This window comes from Somniosus microcephalus, unplaced genomic scaffold, assembly GCF_052327205.1.
Source record: "Somniosus microcephalus isolate GS21.2 unplaced genomic scaffold, FLI_Smic_1.0 unresolved_chr4, whole genome shotgun sequence".
Taxonomy (NCBI): domain Eukaryota; kingdom Metazoa; phylum Chordata; class Chondrichthyes; order Squaliformes; family Somniosidae; genus Somniosus; species Somniosus microcephalus.
The window spans coordinates 1,513,881-1,535,859 of NW_028225182.1; the positions used below are offsets into that span (position 1 = coordinate 1,513,881).

Sequence of the window (21,979 nt, forward strand, 5' to 3'; positions counted from 1 at the left end):
TTTCTGCTCCGCTCATTTGGAACAGGGAATGAGAGGTTCAGCCTATCATCTAATGTTGAGAACAATAAATCAACCGTCATTGATTAAGGCAGCAAACGGTCAGGTAACCGTGGTTGGTATGCAGATGCCAAGCTTGTATGTCCCAAATTTCAGCAGCTGGGACAACAAGAATTCAGGTTCCACCGAGATTTGAACTCGGATCGCTGGACTCAAAGTCCAGAGTGGTCACCATTACACCATGCAAACGTCGCCGAAGAATTCATTAGAATCTTTTCTTAAAATCAACAACATTACCGTCGCCACCATTATACTTTGTCTCGGTCTGGTCTCATCCTTAACTTCAGCTTGCCCACTTGCCCCTCTGCTAAGCCTCGGTTCTGAGTAAATCACACAGCTGCCTTGATGGCTATCGGTTTACAAATCTCAGCTTCTTTTTCACACTGCTCATGGCAGATTGCATTGCAGTCCTGCCAGGTAAAATGAGTATAATCATTGCAAGGCACTGCTGCACGAAAGATGAGCAATTGTTAACTTTTTTCTAGAATATGAAGTGCAATGCCTACGTTTCAAGAAGCACTGCTTTCAATTTCAGCAAGTATGCCATCCGAATGCAGCTTGCAAAGAAAATGTTGAGCATTCTGCTGCGCAGTCAAACGAAGCACTGGACAACACACATCTTTCTCCCCCTCTTATTTGGAACTGGGAATAAGAGGTTGAGCCTATCATCTGATGTCGAGAACAATAAATCAGCCGTCATTGATCCAGGCAGCAAACGGTCCCATAACCGTGGTTGTTATGAAGATGCCAAGCTTGTATGTCCCAAATTTCCAGCAGCTGGGACAACAAGAATTCTGGGTCCACCGAAATTTGAACTCAGATCGCTGGATTCAGTGTCCACAGTGCTTACCATTACACCATGGAACATCTCCTGAACAGTTCCTTAGATTCTTTTCTCAAAATCAACAACATTACCATCTCCACCATTATACTTTGTCTCGGCCTGGTCTCATCCTTAACTTCAGCTTGCCCACTTGCCCCTCTGCTAAGCTTCGGTTCTGAGCAAATCACACAGCTGCCTTGATGGCTATCGGTTCACAAATCTCAGCTTCTTTTTCACACTGCTCATGGCAGATTGCATTGCAGTCCTGCCAGGTAAAATGAGTATAATCTTTGCAAGGCACAGCTGCACGAAAGATAAGCAATTGTTAACTTTTTTCGAAGGATACGAAGTGCAATGCCTACGTTTCAAGAAGCACTGCTTTCAATTTCAGCAAGTATGCCAGCCGAATGCAGCTTGCAAAGAAAATGGTGAGCATTCTGCTGTGCAGTCAAACGAAGCACTGGACAACACACATCTTTCTCCCCCGCTTCTTTGGAACTGGGAATGAGAGGTTGAGCCTATCATCTGATGTCGAGAACAATAAATCAACCGTCATTGATTCAAGCAGCAAACGGTCCCGTAACCGTGGTTGGTATGCAGATACCAAGTTTGTATGTCCCAAATTTCAGCAGCTGGGACAACAAGAATTCAGGTTCCACCGAGATTTGAACTCGGATCACTGGATTCAGAGCCCAGAGTGCTTACCATTACACCATGGAACCTTCGCTGAACCGTCCCTAGATTCTTTTCTCAAAATCAACAACATTACCATCTCCACCATTATACTTTGTCTCGGCCTGGTCTCATCCTTAACGTCAGCTTGCCCACTTGCCCCTCTGCTAAGCTTCGGTTCTGAGCAAATCACACAGCTGCCTTGATGGCTATCGGTTCACAAATCTCAGCTTCTTTTTCACACTGCTCATGGCAGATTGCATTGCAGTCCTGCCAGGTAAAATGAGTATAATGTTTGCAAGGCACAGCTGCACGAAAGATAAGCAATTGTTAACTTTTTTCTAGAATACGAAGTGCAATGCCTACGTTTCAAGAAGCACTGCTTTCAATTTCAGCAAGTATGCCAGCCGAATGCAGCTTGAAAATAAATGTTGAGCATTCTGCTGTGCAGTCAAACGAAGCACTGGACAGCACACATCTTTCTCCCACTCTTATTTGGAACTGGGAATAAGAGGTTAAGACTATCATCTGATGTCGAGAACAATAAACCAACCGTCATTGATCCAGGCAGCAAACAGTCCCGTAACCGTGGTTGTTATAAAGATGCCAAGCTTGTATGTCCCAAATTTCCAGCAGCTGGGACAACAAGAATTCAGGTTCCGCCGAAATTTGAACTCGGATTGCTGGATTCAGAGTCCAGAGTGCTTACCATTACACCATGGAACCTTTGCTGTACAGTTCCTTAGATTTTTTTCTCAAAATCAACAACATTACCATCTCCACCATTATACTTTGTCTCGGCCTGGTCTCATCCTTAACTTCAGCTTGCCCACTTGCCCCTCTGCTAAGCTTCGGTTCTGAGCAAATCACACAGCTGCCTTGATGGCTATCGGTTCACAAATCTCAGCTTCTTTTTCACTCTGCTCATGGCAGATTGCATTGCAGTCCAGCCAGGTAAAATGAGTATAATCTTTGCAAGGCACAGCTGCACGAAAGATAAGCAATTGTTAACTTTTTTCGAAGAATACGAAGTGCAATGCCTACGTTTCAAGAAGCACTGCTTTCAATTTCAAAAAGTATGCCAGCCGAATGCAGCTTGCAAAGAAAATGTTGAGCATTCTGCTGTGCAGTCAAACGAAGCACTGGACAGCACACATCTTTCTCCCCCTCTTATTTGGAACTGGGAATGAGAGGTTGAGCCGATCATCTGATGTCGAGAACAATAAATCAACCGTCATCGATTCAGGCAGCAAACGGTCCCGTAACCGTGGTTGGTATGCAGATACCAAGCTTGTATGTCCCAAATTTCAGCAGCTGGGACAACAAGAATTCAGGTTCCACCGAGATTTTAACTCGGATTGCTGGATTTAGAGTCCAGAGTGCTTACCATTACACCATGGAACCATTGCTGGTAAATTTATTTGAATCTTTTCTTAAAATCAACAACATTACCGTCTCCACCATTATACTTTGTCTCGGCCAGGTCTCATCCTTAACTTCAGCTTGCCCACTTGCCCCTCTGCTAAGCCTCGGTTCTGAGTAAATCACACAGCTGCCTTGATGGCTATCGGTTCAGAAATCTCTGTTTCTTTATCACACTGCTCATAGCATCTTGTATTGCAGTCCTGCCAGGTAAAATGTGAATAATCTTTGCAAGGCACTGCTGCACGAGAGATAAGCAATTGTTAACTTTTTTCGAGAATACGAAGTGCAATGTCTACGTTTCAAGAAGCACTGCTTTCAATTTCAACATGTATGCCAGCCGAATGCAGCTTGCAAAGAAAATGTTGAGCAATCTGCTGTGCAGTGAAACGAAGCACTGAAAAACACACATCTTTCTCCCCCGCTTATTTGGAATTGGGAATGAAAGGTTGAGCCTATCATCTGATGTCGAGAACAATAAACCAACCGTCATTGATCCAGGCAGCAAACAGTCCCGTAATTGTGGTTGTTATGAAGATGCCAAGCTTGTATGTCCCAAATTTCCAGCAGCTGGGACAACAAGAATTCAGGTTCCACCGAAATTTGAACTCGGATCGCTGGATTCAGAGTCCAGAGTGCTTACCATTACACCATGGAACCTTTGCTGAACAGTTCCTTAGATTCTTTTCTCAAAATCAACAACATTACCATCTCCACTATTATACTTTGTCTCGGCCTGGTCGCATCCTTAACTTCAGCTTGCCCACTTGCCCCTCTGCTAAGCTTCGGTTCTGAGCAAATCACACAGCTGCCTTGATGGCTGTCGGTTCACAAATCTCAGCTTCTTTTTCACACTGCTCATGGCAGATTGCATTGCAGTCCTGCCAGGTAAAATGTGAATAATCTTTGCAAGGCACTGCTGCACGATAGATAAGCAATTGTTAACTTTTTTCGAGAATACGAAGTGCAATGTCTACGTTTCAAGAAGCACTGCTTTCAATTTCAGCAAGTATGCCAGCCGAATGCAGCTTGCAAAGAAAATGTTGAGCATTCTGCTGTGTAGTGAAACGAAGCACTGGACAACACACATCTTTCTCCCCCTCTTATTTGGAACTGGGAATGAGAGGTTGAGCCTATCATCTGATGTCGAGAACAATAAATCAACCGTCATTGATCCAGGCAGCATACGGTCCCATAACCGTGGTTGTTGTGAAGATGCCAAGCTTGCATGTCCCAAATTTCCAGCAGCTGGGACAACAAGAATTCAGGTTCCACCGAGATTTAAACTCGGATCGCTGGATTCATAGTCCAGAGTGCTTACCATTACACCATGGAACCTTTGCTGAACAGCTCCCTATATTCTTTTCTCAAAATCAACAACATTACCATCTCCACCATTATACTTTGTCTCGGCCTGGTCTCATCCTTAACTTCAGCTTGCCCACTTGCCCCTCTGCTAAGCCTCGGTTCTGAGTAAATCACACAGCTGCCTTGATGGCTATCGGTTCACAAATCTATGTTTCTTTTTCACACTGCTCATAGCATCTTGTATTGCAGTCCTGCCAGGTAAAATGTGAATAATCGTTGCAAGGCACAGCTGCACGATAGATAAGGAATTGTTAACTTTTTTCGAGAATACGAAGTGCAATGTCTACGTTTCAAGAAGCACTGCTTTCAATTTCAGCAAGTATGCCAGCCGAATGCAGCTTGCAAAGAAAATGTTGAGCATTCTGCTGTGTAGTGAAACGAAGCACTGGACAACACACATCTTTCTCCCCATCTTATTTGGGACTGGGAATGAGAGGTTGAGCCTATCATCTGATGTCGAGAACAATAAATCAACCGTCATTGATTCAGGCAGCGAACGGTCCCGTAACCGTGGTTGGTATGCAGATACCAAGCTTGTATGTCCCAAATTTCAGCAGCTGGGACAACAAGAATTCAGGTTCCACCGAGATTTGAATTCGGATCGCTGGATTCAAAGCCCAGAGTGCTTACCATTACACCATGGAACCTTTGCTGAATAGTCCCTAGATTCTTTTCTGAAAATCAACAACATTACCATCTCCACCATTATACTTTGTCTCGGCCTGGTCTCATCCTTAACTTCAGCTTGCCCCTCTGCTAAGCTTCGGTTCTGAGCCAATCACACAGCTGCCTTGATGGCTATCGGTTCACAAATCTCAGCTTCTTTTTCACACTGCTCATGGCAGATTGCATTGCAGTCCTGCCAGGTAAAATGAGTATAATCTTTGCAAGGCACAGCTGCACGAAAGATAAGCAATTGTTAACTTTTTTCGAAGAATACGAAGTGCAATGCCTACGTTTCAAGAAGCACTGCTTTCAATTTCAGCAAGTATGCCAGCCGAATGCAGCTTGCAAAGAAAATGTTGAGCATTCAGCTGTGCAGTCAAACGAAGCACTGGACAACACACATCTTTCTCCCCCTCTTATTTGGAACTGGGAATGAGAGGTTGAGCCGATCATCTGATGTCGAGAACAATAAATCAACCGTCATTGATTCAGGCAGCAAACGGTCCCGTAACCGTGGTTGGTATGCAGATACCAAGCTTGTATGTCCCAAATTTCAGCAGCTTGGATAACAAGAATTCAGGTTCCACCGAGATTTGAACTCGGATCGCTGGATTCAGAGCCCAGAGTGCTTACCATTACACCATGGAACCTTCGCTGAACAGTCCCTAGATTCTTTTCTCAAAATCAACAACATTACCATCTCCACCATTATACTTTGTCTCGGCCTGGTCTCATCCTTAACTTCAGCTTGCCCACTTGCCCCTCTGCGAAGCTTCGGTTCTGAGCAAATCACACAGCTGCCTTGATGGCTATCGGTTCACAAATCTCAGCTTCTTTTTCACACTGCTCATGGCAGATTGCATTGCAGTCCTGCCAGGTAAAATGAGTATAATCTTTGCAAGGCACAGCTGCACGAAAGATAAGCAATTGTTAACTTTTTTCGAAGAATACGAAGTGCAATGCCTCCGTTTCAAGAAGCACTGCTTTCAATTTCAGCAAGTATGCCAGCCGAATGCAGCTTGCAAAGAAAATGTTGAGCATTCTGCTGTGCAGTCAAACGAAGCACTGGACAACACACATCTTTCTCCCCCTCTTATTTGGAACTGGGAATAAGAGGTTGAGCCTATCATCTGATGTCGAGAACAATAAGTCAACCGTCATTGATCCAGGCAGCAAACAGTCCAATAACCGTGGTTGTTATGAAGATGCCAAGCTTGCATGTCCTAAATTTCCAGCAGCTGGGACAACAAGAATCCAGGTTCCACCGAGATTTGAACTCGGATCGCTGGATTCAGAGTCCAGAGTGTATACCATTACACCATGGAACCTTTGCTGAACAGTTCCTTAGATTCTTTTCTCAAAATCAACAACATTACCATCTCCACCATTATACTTTGTCTTGGCCTGGTCTCATCCTTAATTTCAGCTTGCCCACTTGCCCCTCTGCTAAGCTTCGGTTCTGAGCAAATCACACAGCTGCCTTGATGGCTATCGGTTCACAAATCTCAGCTTCTTTTTCACACTGCTCATAGCATCTTGCATTGCAGTCCTGCCAGGTAAAATGTGAATAATCTTTGCAAGGCACTGCTGCACGATAGATAAGCAATTGTTAACTTTTTTCGAGAATACGAAGTGCAATGTCTATGTTTCAAGAAGCACTGCTTTCAATTTCAACAAGTATGCCAGCCGAATGCAGCCTGCAAAGAAAATGTTGAGCAATCTGCTGTGCAGTGAAATGAAGCACTGGACAATACACATCTTTCTCCCCCGGTTATTTGGAACTGGGAATGAGATGTTGAGCCTATCATCTGATGTCCAGAACAATAAATCAACCGTCATCGATTCAGGCAGCAAACGGTCCCGTAACCGTGGTTGGTATGCAGATGCCAATCTTGTGTGTCCCAAATTTCCAGCAGCTGGGACAACAAGAATTCAGGTTTCACCGAAACTTGAACTCGGATCGCTGGATTCAGTGTCCAGAGTGCTTACCATTACACCATGGAACCTTTGCTGAACAGATCCCTAGATTCTTTTCTCAAAATCAACAACATTACCATCTCCACCATTATACTTTGTCTCGGCCTGGTCTCATCCTTAACTTCAGCTTGCCCACTTGCCCCTCTGCTAAGCTTCGGTTCTGAGCAAATCACACAGCTGCCTTGATGGGTTTCGGTTCACAAATCTCAGCTTCTTTTTCACACTGCTCATGGCAGATTGCATTGCAGTCCTGCCAGGTAAAATGAGTATAATCTTTGCAAGGCACAGCTGCACGAAAGATAAGCAATTGTTAAGTTATTCGAGAATACGAAGTGCAATGCCTACGTTTCAAGAAGCACTGCTTTCAATTTCAGCAAGTATGCCAGCCGAATGCAGCTTGCAAAGAAAATGTTGAGCATTCAGCTGTGCAGTCAAACGAAGCACTGGACAACACACATCTTTCTCCCCCTCTTATTTGGAACTGGGAATGAGAGGTTGAGCCTATCATCTGATGTCGAGAACAATAAATCAACCGTCATTGATTCAGGCAGCAAACGGTCCCGTAACCGTGGTTGGTATGCAGATACCAAGCTTGCATGTCCCAAATTTCCAGCAGCTGGGACAACAAGAATTAAAGTTCCACCGAAATTTGAACTCGGATTGCTGGATTCAGAGTCCAGAGTGCTTACCATTACACCATGGAACCTTTGCTGATAAATTTATTTGAATCTTTTCTTAAAATCAACAACATTACCGTCTCCACCATTATACTTTGTCTCGGCCAGGTCTCATCCTTAACTTCAGCTTGCCCACTTGTCCCTCTGCTAAGCCTCGGTTCTGAGTAAATCACACAGCTGCCTTGATGGCTATCGGTTCACAAATCTCTGTTTCTTTTTCACACTGCTCATAGCATCTTGTATTGCAGTCCTGCCAGGTAAAATGTGAATAATCTTTGCAAGGCACTGCTGCACGATAGATAAGCAATTGTTAACTTTTTTCGAGAATACGAAGTGCATGTCTACGTTTCAAGAAGCACTGCTTTCAATTTCAACAAGTATGCCAGCCGAATGCAGCTTGCAAAGAAAATGTTGAGCAATCTGCTGTGCAGTGAAATGAAGCACTGGACAACACTCATCTTTCTCCCCCGCTTATTTGGAACTGGGAATGAGAGGTTGAGCCTATCATCTGATGTCGAGAACAATAAATCAACCGTCATTGATTCAGGCAGCGAACGGTCCCGTAACCGTGGTTGGTATGCAGATACCAAGCTTGTATGTCCCAAATTTCAGCAGCTGGGACAACAAGAATGCAGGTTCCACCGAGATTTGAATTCGGATCGCTGGATTCAAAGCCCAGAGTGCTTACCATTACACCATGGAACCTTTGCTGAATAGTCCCTAGATTCTTTTCTGAAAATCAACAACATTACCATCTCCACCATTATACTTTGTCTCGGCCTGGTCTCATCCTTAACTTCAGCTTGCCCCTCTGCTAAGCTTCGGTTCTGAGCCAATCACACAGCTGCCTTGATGGCTATCGGTTCACAAATCTCAGCTTCTTTTTCACACTGCTCATGGCAGATTGCATTGCAGTCCTGCCAGGTAAAATGAGTATAATCTTTGCAAGGCACAGCTGCACGAAAGATAAGCAATTGTTAACTTTTTTCGAAGAATACGAAGTGCAATGCCTACGTTTCAAGAAGCACTGCTTTCAATTTCAGCAAGTATGCCAGCCGAATGCAGCTTGCAAAGAAAATGTTGAGCATTCAGCTGTGCAGTCAAGCGAAGCACTGGACAACACACATCTTTCTCCCCCTCTTATTTGGAACTGGGAATGAGAGGTTGAGCCGATCATCTGATGTCGAGAATAATAAATCAACCGTCATTGATTCAGGCAGCAAACGGTCCCGTAACCGTGGTTGGTATGCAGATACCAAGCTTGTATGTCCCAAATTTCAGCAGCTGGGACAACAAGAATTCAGGTTCCACCGAGATTTGAACTCGGATCGCTGGATTCAGAGCCCAGAGTGCTTACCATTACACCATGGAACCTTCGCTGAACAGTCCCTAGATTCTTTTCTCAAAATCAACAACATTACCATCTCCACCATTATACTTTGTCTCGGCCTGGTCTCATCCTTAACTTCAGCTTGCCCACTTGCCCCTCTGCGAAGCTTCGGTTCTGAGCAAATCACACAGCTGCCTTGATGGCTATCGGTTCACAAATCTCAGCTTCTTTTTCACACTGCTCATGGCAGATTGCTTTGCAGTCCTGCCAGGTAAAATGAGTATAATCTTTGCAAGGCACAGCTGCACGAAAGATAAGCAATTGTTAACTTTTTTCGAAGAATAAGAAGTGCAATGCCTCCGTTTCAAGAAGCACTGCTTTCAATTTCAGCAAGTATGCCAGCCGAATGCAGCTTGCAAAGAAAATGTTGAGCATTCTGCTGTGCAGTCAAACGAAGCACTGGACAACACACATCTTTCTCCCCCTCTTATTTGGAACTGGGAATAAGAGGTTGAGCCTATCATCTGATGTCGAGAACAATAAGTCAACCGTCATTGATCCAGGCAGCAAACAGTCCAATAACCGTGGTTGTTATGAAGATGCCAAGCTTGCATGTCCCAAATTTCCAGCAGCTGGGACAACAAGAATCCAGGTTCCACCGAGATTTGAACTCGGATCGCTGGATTCAGAGTCCAGAGTGTATATCATTACACCATGGAACCTTTGCTGAACAGTTCCTTAGATTCTTTTCTCAAAATCAACAACATTACCATCTCCACCATTATACTTTGTCTTGGCCTGGTCTCATCCTTAATTTCAGCTTGCCCACTTGCCCCTCTGCTAAGCTTCGGTTCTGAGCAAATCACACAGCTGCCTTGATGGCTATCGGTTCACAAATCTCAGCTTCTTTTTCACACTGCTCATAGCATCTTGCATTGCAGTCCTGCCAGGTAAAATGTGAATAATCTTTGCAAGGCACTGCTGCACGATAGATAAGCAATTGTTAACTTTTTTCGAGAATACGAAGTGCAATGTCTATGTTTCAAGAAGCACTGCTTTCAATTTCAACAAGTATGCCAGCCGAATGCAGCCTGCAAAGAAAATGTTGAGCAATCTGCTGTGCAGTGAAATGAAGCACTGGACAATACACATCTTTCTCCCCCGGTTATTTGGAACTGGGAATGAGATGTTGAGCCTATCATCTTATGTCCAGAACAATAAATCAACCGTCATCGATTCAGGCAGCAAACGGTCCCGTAACCGTGGTTGGTATGCAGATGCCAATCTTGTGTGTCCCAAATTTCCAGCAGCTGGGACAACAAGAATTCAGGTTTCACCGAAACTTGAACTCGGATCGCTGGATTCAGTGTCCAGAGTGCTTACCATTACACCATGGAACCTTTGCTAAACAGATCTCTAGATTCTTTTCTCAAAATCAACAACATTACCATCTCCACCATTATACTTTGTCTCGGCCTGGTCTCATCCTTAACTTCAGCTTGCCCACTTGCCCCTCTGCTAAGCTTCGGTTCTGAGCAAATCACACAGCTGCCTTGATGGGTTTCGGTTCACAAATCTCAGCTTCTTTTTCACACTGCTCATGGCAGATTGCATTGCAGTCCTGCCAGGTAAAATGAGTATAATCTTTGCAAGGCACAGCTGCACGAAAGATAAGCAATTGTTAAGTTATTCGAGAATACGAAGTGCAATGCCTACGTTTCAAGAAGCACTGCTTTCAATTTCAGCAAGTATGCCAGCCGAATGCAGCTTGCAAAGAAAATGTTGAGCATTCAGCTGTGCAGTCAAACGAAGCACTGGACAACACACATCTTTCTCCCCCTCTTATTTGGAACTGGGAATGAGAGGTTGAGCCTATCATCTGATGTCGAGAACAATAAATCAACCGTCATTGATTCAGGCAGCAAACGGTCCCGTAACCGTGGTTGGTATGCAGATACCAAGCTTGCATGTCCCAAATTTCCAGCAGCTGGGACAACAAGAATTAAAGTTCCACCGAGATTTGAACTCGGATTGCTGGATTCAGAGTCCAGAGTGCTTACCATTACACCATGGAACCTTTGCTGATAAATTTATTTGAATCTTTTCTTAAAATCAACAACATTACCGTCTCCACCATTATACTTTGTCTCGGCCAGGTCTCATCCTTAACTTCAGCTTGCCCACTTGTCCCTCTGCTAAGCCTCGGTTCTGAGTAAATCACACAGCTGCCTTGATGGCTATCGGTTCACAAATCTCTGTTTCTTTTTCACACTGCTCATAGCATCTTGTATTGCAGTCCTGCCAGGTAAAATGTGAATAATCTTTGCAAGGCACTGCTGCACGATAGATAAGCAATTGTTAACTTTTTTCGAGAATACGAAGTGCATGTCTACGTTTCAAGAAGCACTGCTTTCAATTTCAACAAGTATGCCAGCCGAATGCAGCTTGCAAAGAAAATGTTGAGCAATCTGCTGTGCAGTGAAATGAAGCACTGGACAACACTCATCTTTCTCCCCCGCTTATTTGGAACTGGGAATGAGAGGTTGAGCCAATCATCTGACGTCCAGAACAATAAATCAACCGTCATTGATTCAGGCAGCGAACGGTCCCGTAACCGTGGTTGGTATGCAGATGCTATTCTTGTATGTCCCAAATTTCCAGCAGCTGGGACAACAAGAATTCAGGTTCCACCGAGATTTGAACTCGGATCGCTGGATTCAGAGTCCAGAGTGCTTACCATTACACCATGGAACCTTCGCTGAACAATCCCTAGATTCTTTTCTCAAAATCAACAACATTACCATCTCCACCATTATACTTTGTCTCGGCCTGGTCTCATCCTTAACTTCAGCTTGCCCACTTGCCCCTCTGCTAAGCTTCGGTTCTGAGCAAATCACACAGCTGCCTTGATGGCTATCGGTTCACAAATCTCAGCTTCTTTTTCACACTGCTCATGGCATATTGCATTGCAGTCCTGCCAGGTAAAATGAGTATAATCTTTGCAAGGCACTGCTGCACATAAGATGAGCAATTGTTAACTTTTTCGAGAATATGAAGTGCAATGCCTACGTTTCAAGAAGCACTGCTTTCAATTTCAGCAAGTATGCCATCCGAATGCAGCTTGCAAAGAAAATGTTGAGCATTCTGCTGTGCAGTCAAACGAAGCATTGGACAACACACATCTTTCTCCCCCTCTTATTTGGAACTGGGAATAAGAGGTTGAGCCTATCATCTGATGTCGAGAACAATAAATCAACCGTCATTGATCCAGGCAGCAAACGGTCCCATAACCGTGGTTGTTATGAAGATGCCAAGCTTGCATGTCCCAAATTTCCAGCAGCTGGGACAACAAAAATTCAGGTTTCACCGAAACTTGAACTCGGAGCGCTGGATTCAGTGTCCAGAGTGCTTACCATTACACCATGGAACCTTTGCTGAACAGTTCCTTAGATTCTTTTCTCAAAATCAACAACATTACCATCTCCACCATTATACTTTGTCTCGGCCTGGTCTCATCCTTAATTTCAGCTTGCCCACTTGCCCCTCTGCTAAGCTTCGGTTCTGAGCAAATCACACAGCTGCCTTGATGGCTATCGGTTCACAAATCTCAGCTTCTTTTTCACACTGCTCATAGCATCTTGTATTGCAGTCCTGCCAGGTAAAATGTGAATAATCTTTGCAAGGCACTGCTGCACGATAGATAAGCAATTGTTAACTTTTTTCGTGAATACGAAGTGCAATGTCTACGTTTCAAGAAGCACTGCTTTCAATTTCAACAAGTATGCCAGCCGAATGCAGCTTGCAAAGAAAATGTTGAGCAATCTGCTGTGCAGTCAAACGAAGCATTGGACAACACACATCTTTCTCCCCCTCTTATTTGGAACTGGGAATAAGAGGTTGAGCCTATCATCTGATGTCGAGAACAATAAATCAACCATCATTGATCCAGGCAGCAAACGGTCCCATAACCGTGCTTGTTACGAAGATGCCAAGCTTGTATGTCCCAAATTTCCAGCAGCTGGGACAACAAGAATTCAGATTCCACCGAGATTTGAACTTGGGATCGCTGGATTCAGAGTCCAGAGTGCTTACCATTACACCATGGAACCTTTGCTGAATAGCTCCTTCTATTCTTTTCTCAAAATCAACAACATTACCATCTCCACCATTATACTTTGTCTCGGCCTGGTCTCATCCTTAACTTCAGCTTGCCCACTTGCCCCTCTGCGAAGCTTCGGTTCTGAGCAAATCACACAGCTGCCTTGATGGCTATCGGTTCACAAATCTCAGCTTCTTTTTCACACTGCTCATGGCAGATTGCATTGCAGTCCTGCCAGGTAAAATGAGTATAATCTTTGCAAGGCACTGCTGCACATAAGATGAGCAATTGTTAACTTTTTTCGAGAATATGAAGTGCAATGCCTACGTTTCAAGAAGCACTGCTTTCAATTTCAGCAAGTATGCCTTCCGAATGCAGCTTGCAAAGATAATGTTGAGCATTCTGCTGTGCAGTCAAACGAAGCATTGGACAACACACATCTTTCTCCCCCTCTTATTTGGAACTGGGAATAAGAGGTTGAGCCTATCATCTGATGTCGAGAACAATAAATCAACCATCATTGATCCAGGCAGCAAACGGTCCCATAACCGTGCTTGTTATGAAGATGCCAAGCTTGTATGTCCCAAATTTCCAGCAGCTGGGACAACAAGAATTCAGATTCCACTGAGATTTGAACTCGGAATCGCTGGATTCAGAGTCCAGAGTGCTTACCATAACACCATGGAACCTTTGCTGAACAGTTCCTTAGATTCTTTTCTCAAAATCAACAACATTACCATCTCCACCATTATATTTTGTCTCGGCCTGGTCTCATCCTTAACTTCAGCTTGCCCACTTGCCCCTCTGCTAAGCTTCGGTTCTGAGCAAATCACACAGCTGCCTTGATGGCTATCGGTTCACAAATCTCAGCTTCTTTTTCACACTGCTCATGGCAGATTGCATTGCAGTCCTGCCAGGTAAAATGAGTATAATCTTTGCAAGGCACAGCTGCACGAAAGATAAGCAATTGTTAACTTTTTTCGAAGAATACGAAGTGCAATGCCTACGTTTCAAGAAGCACTGCTTTCAATTTCAGCAAGTATGCCAGCCGAATGCAGCTTGCAAAGAAAATGTTGAGCATTCAGCTGTGCAGTCAAACGAAGCACTGGACAACACACATCTTTCTCCCCCTCTTATTTGGAACTGGGAATGAGAGGTTGAGCCTATCATCTGATGTCGAAAACAATAAATCAACCGTCATTGATTCAGGCAGCAAACGGTCCCGTAACCGTGGTTGGTATGCAGATACCAAGCTTGTATGTCCCAAATTTCCAGCAGCTGGGACAACAAGAATTAAAGTTCCACCGAGATTTGAACTCGAATTGCTGGATTCAAAGTCCAGAGTGCTTACCATTACACCATGGAACCTTTGCTGATAAATGTATTTGAATCTTTTCTTAAAATCAACAACATTACCGTCTCCACCATTATACTTTGTCTCGGCCAGGTCTCATCCTTAACTTCAGCTTGCCCACTTGTCCCTCTGCTAAGCCTCGGTTCTGAGTAAATCACACAGCTGCCTTGATGGCTATCGGTTCACAAATCTCTGTTTCTTTTTCGCACTGCTCATAGCATCTTGTATTGCAGTCCTGCCAGGTAAAATGTGAATAATCTTTGCAAGGCACTGCTGCACGATAGATAAGCAATTGTTAACTTTTTTCGAGAATACGAAGTGCATGTCTACGTTTCAAGAAGCACTGCTTTCAATTTCAACAAGTATGCCAGCCGAATGCAGCTTGCAAAGAAAATGTTGAGCAATCTGCTGTGCAGTGAAATGAAGCACTGGACAATACTCATCTTTCTCCCCCGCTTATTTGGAACTGGGAATGAGAGGTTGAGCCAATCATCTGATGTCCAGAACAATAAATCAACCATCATTGATCCAGGCAGCAAACGGTCCCATAACCGTGCTTGTTATGAAGATGCCAAGCTTGTATGTCCCAAATTTCCAGCAGCTGGGACTACAAGAATTCAGATTCCAACGAGATTTGAACTCGGAATCGCTGGATTCAGAGTCCAGAGTGCTTACCATAACACCATGGAACCTTTGCTGAACAGTTCCTTAGATTCTTTTCTCAAAATCAACAACATTACCATCTCCACCATTATATTTTGTCTCGGCCTGGTCTCATCCTTAACTTCAGCTTGCCCACTTGCCCCTCTGCTAAGCTTCGGTTCTGAGCAAATCACACAGCTGCCTTGATGGCTATCGGTTCACAAATCTCAGCTTCTTTTTCACACTGCTCATGGCAGATTGCATTGCAGTCCTGCCAGGTAAAATGAGTATAATCTTTGCAAGGCACAGCTGCACGAAAGATAAGCAATTGTTAACTTTTTTCGAAGAATACGAAGTGCAATGCCTACGTTTCAAGAAGCACTGCTTTCAATTTCAGCAAGTATGCCAGCCGAATGCAGCTTGCAAAGAAAATGTTGAGCATTCAGCTGTGCAGTCAAACGAAGCACTGGACAACACACATCTTTCTCCCCCTCTTATTTGGAACTGGGAATGAGAGGTTGAGCCTATCATCTGATGTCGAGAACAATAAATCAACCGTCATTGATTCAGGCAGCAAACGGTCCCGTAACCGTGGTTGGTATGCAGATACCAAGCTTGTATGTCCCAAATTTCCAGCAGCTGGGACAACAAGAATTAAAGTTCCACCGAGATTTGAACTCGAATTGCTGGATTCAAAGTCCAGAGTGCTTACCATTACACCATGGAACCTTTGCTGATAAATTTATTTGAATCTTTTCTTAAAATCAACAACATTACCGTCTCCACCATTATACTTTGTCTCGGCCAGGTCTCATCCTTAACTTCAGCTTGCCCACTTGTCCCTCTGCTAAGCCTCGGTTCTGAGTAAATCACACAGCTGCCTTGATGGCTATCGGTTCACAAATCTCTGTTTCTTTTTCACACTGCTCATAGCATCTTGTATTGCAGTCCTGCCAGGTAAAATGTGAATAATCTTTGCAAGGCACTGCTGCACGATAGATAAGCAATTGTTAACTTTTTTCGAGAATACGAAGTGCATGTCTACGTTTCAAGAAGCACTGCTTTCAATTTCAACAAGTATGCCAGCCGAATGCAGCTTGCAAAGAAAATGTTGAGCAATCTGCTGTGCAGTGAAATGAAGCACTGGACAATACTCATCTTTCTCCCCCGCTTATTTGGAACTGGGAATGAGAGGTTGAGCCAATCATCTGATGTCCAGAACAATAAATCAACCGTCATCGATTCAGGCAGCAAACGGTCCCATAACCGTGGTTGGTATGCAGATGCCAATCTTGTATGTCCCAAATTTCCAGCAGCTGGGACAACAAGAATTCAGGTTCCACCGAGATTTGAACTCGGATCGCTGGATTCAGAGTCCAGAGTGCTTACCATTACACCATGGAACCTTCGCTGCACATTCCCTAGATTCTTTTCTCAAAATCAACAACATTACCATCTCCACCATTATACATTGTCTCGGCCTGGTCTCATCCTTAACTTCAGCTTGCCCACTTGCCCCTCTGCTAAGCTTCGGTTCTGAGCAAATCACACAGCTGCCTTGATGGCTATCGGTTCACAAATCTCAGCTTCTTTTTCACACTGCTCATGGCATATTGCATTGCAGTCCTGCCAGGTAAAATGAGTATAATCTTTGCAAGGCACAGCTGCACGAAAGATAAGCAACTGTTAACTTTTTTCGAAGAATACGAAGTGCAATGCCTACGTTTCAAGAAGCACTGGTTTCAATTTCAGCAAGTATGCCAGCCGAATGCAGCTTGCAAAGAATATGTTGAGCATTCTGCTGTGCAGTCAAACGAAGCACTGGACAACACACATCTTTCTCCCCCTTTTATTTGGAACTGGGAATAAGAGGTTGAGCCTATCATCTGATGTCGAGAACAATAAATCAACCGTCATTGATCCAGGCAGCAAACAGTCCCATAACCGTGGTTGTTATGAAGATGCCAAGCTTGCATGTCCCAAATTTCCAGCAGCTGGGACAACAAGAATTCAGGTTTCACCAAAACTTGAACTCGGATCGCTAGATTCAGTGTCCAGAGTGCTTACCATTACACCATTGAACCTTTGCTGAACAGTTCCTTAGATTCTTTTCTCAAAATCAACAACATTACCATCTCCACCATTATACTTTGTCTCGGCCTGGTCTCATCCTTAATTTCAGCTTGCCCACTTGCCCCTCTGCTAAGCTTCGGTTCTGAGCAAATCACACAGCTGCCTTGATGGCTATCGGTTCACAAATCTCAGCTTCTTTTTCACACTGCTCATAGCATCTTGTATTGCAGTCCTGCCAGGTAAAATGTGAATAATCTTTGCAAGGCACTGCTGCACGATAGATAAGCAATTGTTAACTTTTTTCGAGAATACGAAGTGCAATGTCTACGTTTCAAGAAGCACTGCTTTCAATTTCAACAAGTATGCCAGCCGAATGCAGCTTGCAAAGAAAATGTTGAGCAATCTGCTGTGCAGTGAAATGAAGCACTGGACAATACACATCTTTCTCCCCCGGTTATTTGGAATTGGGAATGAGATGTTGAGCCTATCATCTGATGTCCAGAACAATAAATCAACCGTCATCGATTCAGGCAGCAAACAGTCCCGTAACCATGGCTGGTTTGCAGATGCCAATCTTGTTTGTCCCAAATTTCCAGCAGCTGGGACAACAATAATTCAGGTTGCACCGAGATTTGAACTTGGATCGCTGGATTCAGAGTCCAGAGTGCTTACCATTACACCATGGAACCTTTGCTGAATAGCTCCTTCTATTCTTTTCTCAAAATCAACAACATTACCATCTCCACCATTATACTTTGTCTCGGCCTGGTCTCATCCTTAACTTCAGCTTGCCCACTTGCCCCTCTGCTAAGCTTCGGTTCTGAGCAAATCACACAGCTGCCTTGATGGCTATCGGTTCACAAATCTCAGCTTCTTTTTCACACTGCTCATGGCAGATTGCATTGCAGTCCTGCCAGGTAAAATGAGTATAATCTTTGCAAGGCACTGCTGCACATAAGATGAGCAATTGTTAACTTTTTTCGAGAATATGAAGTGCAATGCCTACGTTTCAAGAAGCACTGCTTTCAATTTCAGCAAGTATGCCTTCCGAATGCAGCTTGCAAAGATAATGTTGAGCATTCTGCTGTGCAGTCAAACGAAGCATTGGACAACACACATCTTTCTCCCCCTCTTATTTGGAACTGGGAATAAGAAGTTGAGCCTATCATCTGATGTCGAGAACAATAAATCAACCATCATTGATCCAGGCAGCAAACTGTCCCATAACCGTGGTTGTTATGAAGATGCCAAGCTTGTATGTCCCAAATTTCCAGCAGCTGGGACAACAAGAATTCAGATTCCACCGAGATTTGAACTCGGAATCGCTGGATTCAGAGTCCAGAGTGCTTACCATAACACCATGGAACCTTTGCTGAACAGTTCCTTAGATTCTTTTCTCAAAATCAACAACATTACCATCTCCACCATTATACTTTGTCTCGGCCTGGTCTCATCCTTAACTTCAGCTTGCCCACTTGCCCCTCTGCTAAGCTTCGGTTCTGAGCAAATCACACAGCTGCCTTGATGGCTATCGGTTCACAAATCTCAGCTTCTTTTTAACACTGCTCATGGCAGATTGCATTGCAGTCCTGCCAGGTAAAATGAGTATAATCTTTGCAAGGCACAGCTGCACGAAAGATAAGCAATTGTTAACTTTTTTCGAAGAATACGAAGTGCAATGCCTACGTTTCAAGAAGCACTGCTTTCAATTTCAGCAATTATGCCAGCCGAATGCAGCTTGCAAAGAAAATGTTGAGCATTCTGCTGTGCAGTCAAACGAAGCACTGGACAACACACATCTTTCTCCCCCTCTTATTTGGAACTGGGAATGAGAGGTTGAGCCTATCATCTGATGTCGAGAACAATAAATCAACCGTCATTGATTCAGGCAGCAAACGGTCCCGTAACCGTGGTTGGTATGCAGATTCCAAGCTTGTATGTCCCAAATTTCCAGCAGCTGGGACAACAAGAATTAAGGTTTCACCGAAATCTGAACTCAGATTGCTGGATTCAGAGTCCAGAGTGCTTACCATTACACCATGGAACCTTTGCTGATAAATTTATTTGAATCTTTTCTTAAAATCAACAACATTACCGTCTCCACCATTATACTTTGTCTCGGCCAGGTCTCATCCTTAACTTCAGCTTGCCCACTTGTCCCTCTGCTAAGCCTCGGTTCTGAATAAATCACACAGCTGCCTTGATGGCTATCGGTTCACAAATCTCTGTTTCTTTTTCACACTGCTCATAGCATCTTGTATTGCAGTCCTGCCAGGTAAAATGTGAATAATCTTTGCAAGGCACTGCTGCACGATAGATAAGCAATTGTTAACTTTTTTCGAGAATACGAAGTGCAATGTCTACGTTTCAAGAAGCACTGCTTTCAATTTCAACAAGTATGCCAGCCGAATGCAGCTTGCAAAGAAAATGTTGAGCAATCTGCTGTGCAGTGAAATGAAGCACTGGACAACACACATCTTTCTCCCCCGCTTATTTGGAACTGGGAATGAGAGGTTGAGCCAATCATCTGATGACCAGAACAATAAATCAACCGTCATCGATTCAGGCAGCAAACGGTCCCGTAACCGTGGTTGGTATGCAGATGCCAATCTTGTATGTCCCAAATTTCCAGCAGCTGGGACAACAATAATTCAGGTTCCACCGAGATTTGAACTTGGATCGCTGGATTCAGAGTCCAGAGTGCTTACCATTACACCATGGAACCTTTGCTGAATAGCTCCCTCTATTCTTTTCTCAAAATCAACAACATTACCATCTCCACCATTATACTTTGTCTCGGCCTGGTCTCATCCTTAACTTCAGCTTGCCCACTTGCCCCTCTGCTAAGCTTCGGTTCTGAGCAAATCACACAGCTGCCTTGATGGCTATCGGTTCACAAATCTCAGCTTCTTTTTCACACTGCTCATGGCAGATTGCATTGCAGTCCTGCCAGGTAAAATGAGTATAATCTTTGCAAGGCACTGCTGCACATAAGATGAGCAATTGTTAACATTTTTCGAGAATATGAAGTGCAATGCCTACTTTTCAAGAAGCACTGCTTTCAATTTCAGCAGGTATGCCATCCGAATGCAGCTTGCAAAGAAAATGTTGAGCATTCTGCTGTGCAGTCAAACGAAGCATTGGACAACACACATCTTTCTCCCCCTCTTATTTGGAACTGGGAATAAGAGGTTGAGCCTATCATCTGATGTCGAGAACAATAAATCAACCGTCATTGATCCAGGCAGCAAACGGTCCCATAACCGTGGTTGTTATGAAGATGCCAAGCTTGTATGTCCCAAATTTCCAGCAGCTGGGACAACAAGAATTCAGGTTCCACCGAGATTTGAACTCGGAATCGCTGGATTCAGAGTCCAGAGTGCTTACCATAACACCATGGAACCTTTGCTGAACAGTTCCTTAGATTCTTTTCTCAAAATCAACAACATTACCATCTCCACCATTATACTTTGTCTCGGCCTGGTCTCATCCTTAACTTCAGCTTGCCCACTTGCCCCTCTGCTAAGCTTCGGTTCTGAGCAAATCACACAGCTGCCTTGATGGCTATCGGTTCACAAATCTCAGCTTCTTTTTCACACTGCTCATGGCAGATTGCATTGCAGTCCTGCCAGGTAAAATGAGTATAATCTTTGCAAGGCACAGCTGCACGAAAGATAAGCAATTGTTAACTTTTTTCGAAGAATACGAAGTGCAATGCCTACGTTTCAAGAAGCACTGCTTTCAATTTCAGCAATTATGCCAGCCGAATGCAGCTTGCAAAGAAAATGTTGAGCATTCTGCTGTGCAGTCAAACGAAGCACTGGACAACACACATCTTTCTCCCCCTCTTATTTGGAACTGGGAATGAGAGGTTGAGCCTATCATCTGATGTCGAGAACAATAAATCAACCGTCATTGATTCAGGCAGCAAACGGTCCCGTCACCGTGGTTGGTATGCAGATACCAAGCTTGTATGTCCCAAATTTCCAGCAGCTGGGACAACAAGAATTAAAGTTCCACCGAGATTTGAACTCGGATTGCTGGATTCAGAGTGCTTACCATTACACCATGGAACCGTTGCTGATAAATTTATTTGAATCTTTTCTTAAAATCAACAACATTACCGTCTCCACCATTATACTTTGTCTCGGCCAGGTCTCATCCTGAACTTCAGCTTGCCCACTTGTCCCTCTGCTAAGCCTCGGTTCTGAGTAAATCACACAGCTGCCTTGATGGCTATCGGTTCACAAATCTCTGTTTCTTTTTCACACTGCTCATAGCATCTTGTATTGCAGTCCTGCCAGGTAAAATGTGAATAATCTTTGCAAGGCACTGCTGCACGATAGATAAGCAATTGTTAACTTTTTTCGAGAATACGAAGTGCAATGTCTACGTTTCAAGAAGCACTGCTTTCAATTTCAACAAGTATGCCAGCCGAATGCAGCTTGCAAAGAAAATGTTGAGCAATCTGCTGCGCAGTGAAATGAAGCACTGGACAATACTCATCTTTCTCCCCCGCTTATTTGGAACTGGGAATGAGAGGTTGAGCCAATCATCTGATGTCCAGAACAATAAATCAACCGTCATCGATTCAGGCAGCAAACGGTCCCGTAACCGTGGTTGCTATGCAGATGCCAATTTTGTATGTCCCAAATTTCCAGCAGCTGGGACAACAAGAATTCAGGTTCCACCGAGATTTGAACTCGGATCGCTGGATTCAGAGTCCAGAGTGCTTACCATTACACCATGGAACCTTCGCTGAACAGTCCCTAGATTCTTTTCTCAAAATCAACAACATTACCATCTCCACCATTATACT

At 44.0% G+C, this 21,979-nt stretch overlaps 12 non-coding genes across 12 annotated transcripts; all 12 read right to left on the reverse strand.

Annotated features, from left to right (window-relative positions):
- Positions 1 to 1,530: 1,530 nt before the first annotated feature.
- Positions 1,531 to 1,602, reverse strand: trnaq-cug (transfer RNA glutamine (anticodon CUG)). Its single transcript has one exon. It is a non-coding gene; the product is annotated as a tRNA-Gln (tRNA).
- A 2,638-nt stretch (positions 1,603 to 4,240) lies between these two features.
- Positions 4,241 to 4,312, reverse strand: trnah-aug (transfer RNA histidin (anticodon AUG)). The gene has a single exon. It is a non-coding gene; the product is annotated as a tRNA-His (tRNA).
- Positions 4,313 to 4,917: 605 nt separating this feature from the next.
- Positions 4,918 to 4,989, reverse strand: trnaq-uug (transfer RNA glutamine (anticodon UUG)). Its single transcript has one exon. It is a non-coding gene; the product is annotated as a tRNA-Gln (tRNA).
- A 597-nt stretch (positions 4,990 to 5,586) lies between these two features.
- trnaq-cug (transfer RNA glutamine (anticodon CUG)) lies at positions 5,587 to 5,658 on the reverse strand. The gene has a single exon. It is a non-coding gene; the product is annotated as a tRNA-Gln (tRNA).
- Positions 5,659 to 6,264: 606 nt separating this feature from the next.
- trnaq-cug (transfer RNA glutamine (anticodon CUG)) lies at positions 6,265 to 6,336 on the reverse strand. Its single transcript has one exon. It is a non-coding gene; the product is annotated as a tRNA-Gln (tRNA).
- Positions 6,337 to 8,295: 1,959 nt separating this feature from the next.
- Positions 8,296 to 8,367, reverse strand: trnaq-uug (transfer RNA glutamine (anticodon UUG)). Its single transcript has one exon. It is a non-coding gene; the product is annotated as a tRNA-Gln (tRNA).
- A 597-nt stretch (positions 8,368 to 8,964) lies between these two features.
- Positions 8,965 to 9,036, reverse strand: trnaq-cug (transfer RNA glutamine (anticodon CUG)). The gene has a single exon. It is a non-coding gene; the product is annotated as a tRNA-Gln (tRNA).
- Positions 9,037 to 11,674: 2,638 nt separating this feature from the next.
- trnaq-cug (transfer RNA glutamine (anticodon CUG)) lies at positions 11,675 to 11,746 on the reverse strand. Its single transcript has one exon. It is a non-coding gene; the product is annotated as a tRNA-Gln (tRNA).
- A 2,641-nt stretch (positions 11,747 to 14,387) lies between these two features.
- On the reverse strand, positions 14,388 to 14,459 carry trnaq-uug (transfer RNA glutamine (anticodon UUG)). The gene has a single exon. It is a non-coding gene; the product is annotated as a tRNA-Gln (tRNA).
- A 1,285-nt stretch (positions 14,460 to 15,744) lies between these two features.
- Positions 15,745 to 15,816, reverse strand: trnaq-uug (transfer RNA glutamine (anticodon UUG)). Its single transcript has one exon. It is a non-coding gene; the product is annotated as a tRNA-Gln (tRNA).
- A 605-nt stretch (positions 15,817 to 16,421) lies between these two features.
- Positions 16,422 to 16,493, reverse strand: trnaq-cug (transfer RNA glutamine (anticodon CUG)). Its single transcript has one exon. It is a non-coding gene; the product is annotated as a tRNA-Gln (tRNA).
- Positions 16,494 to 21,842: 5,349 nt separating this feature from the next.
- Positions 21,843 to 21,914, reverse strand: trnaq-cug (transfer RNA glutamine (anticodon CUG)). Its single transcript has one exon. It is a non-coding gene; the product is annotated as a tRNA-Gln (tRNA).
- Between the last annotated feature and the right edge of the window lie 65 nt (positions 21,915 to 21,979).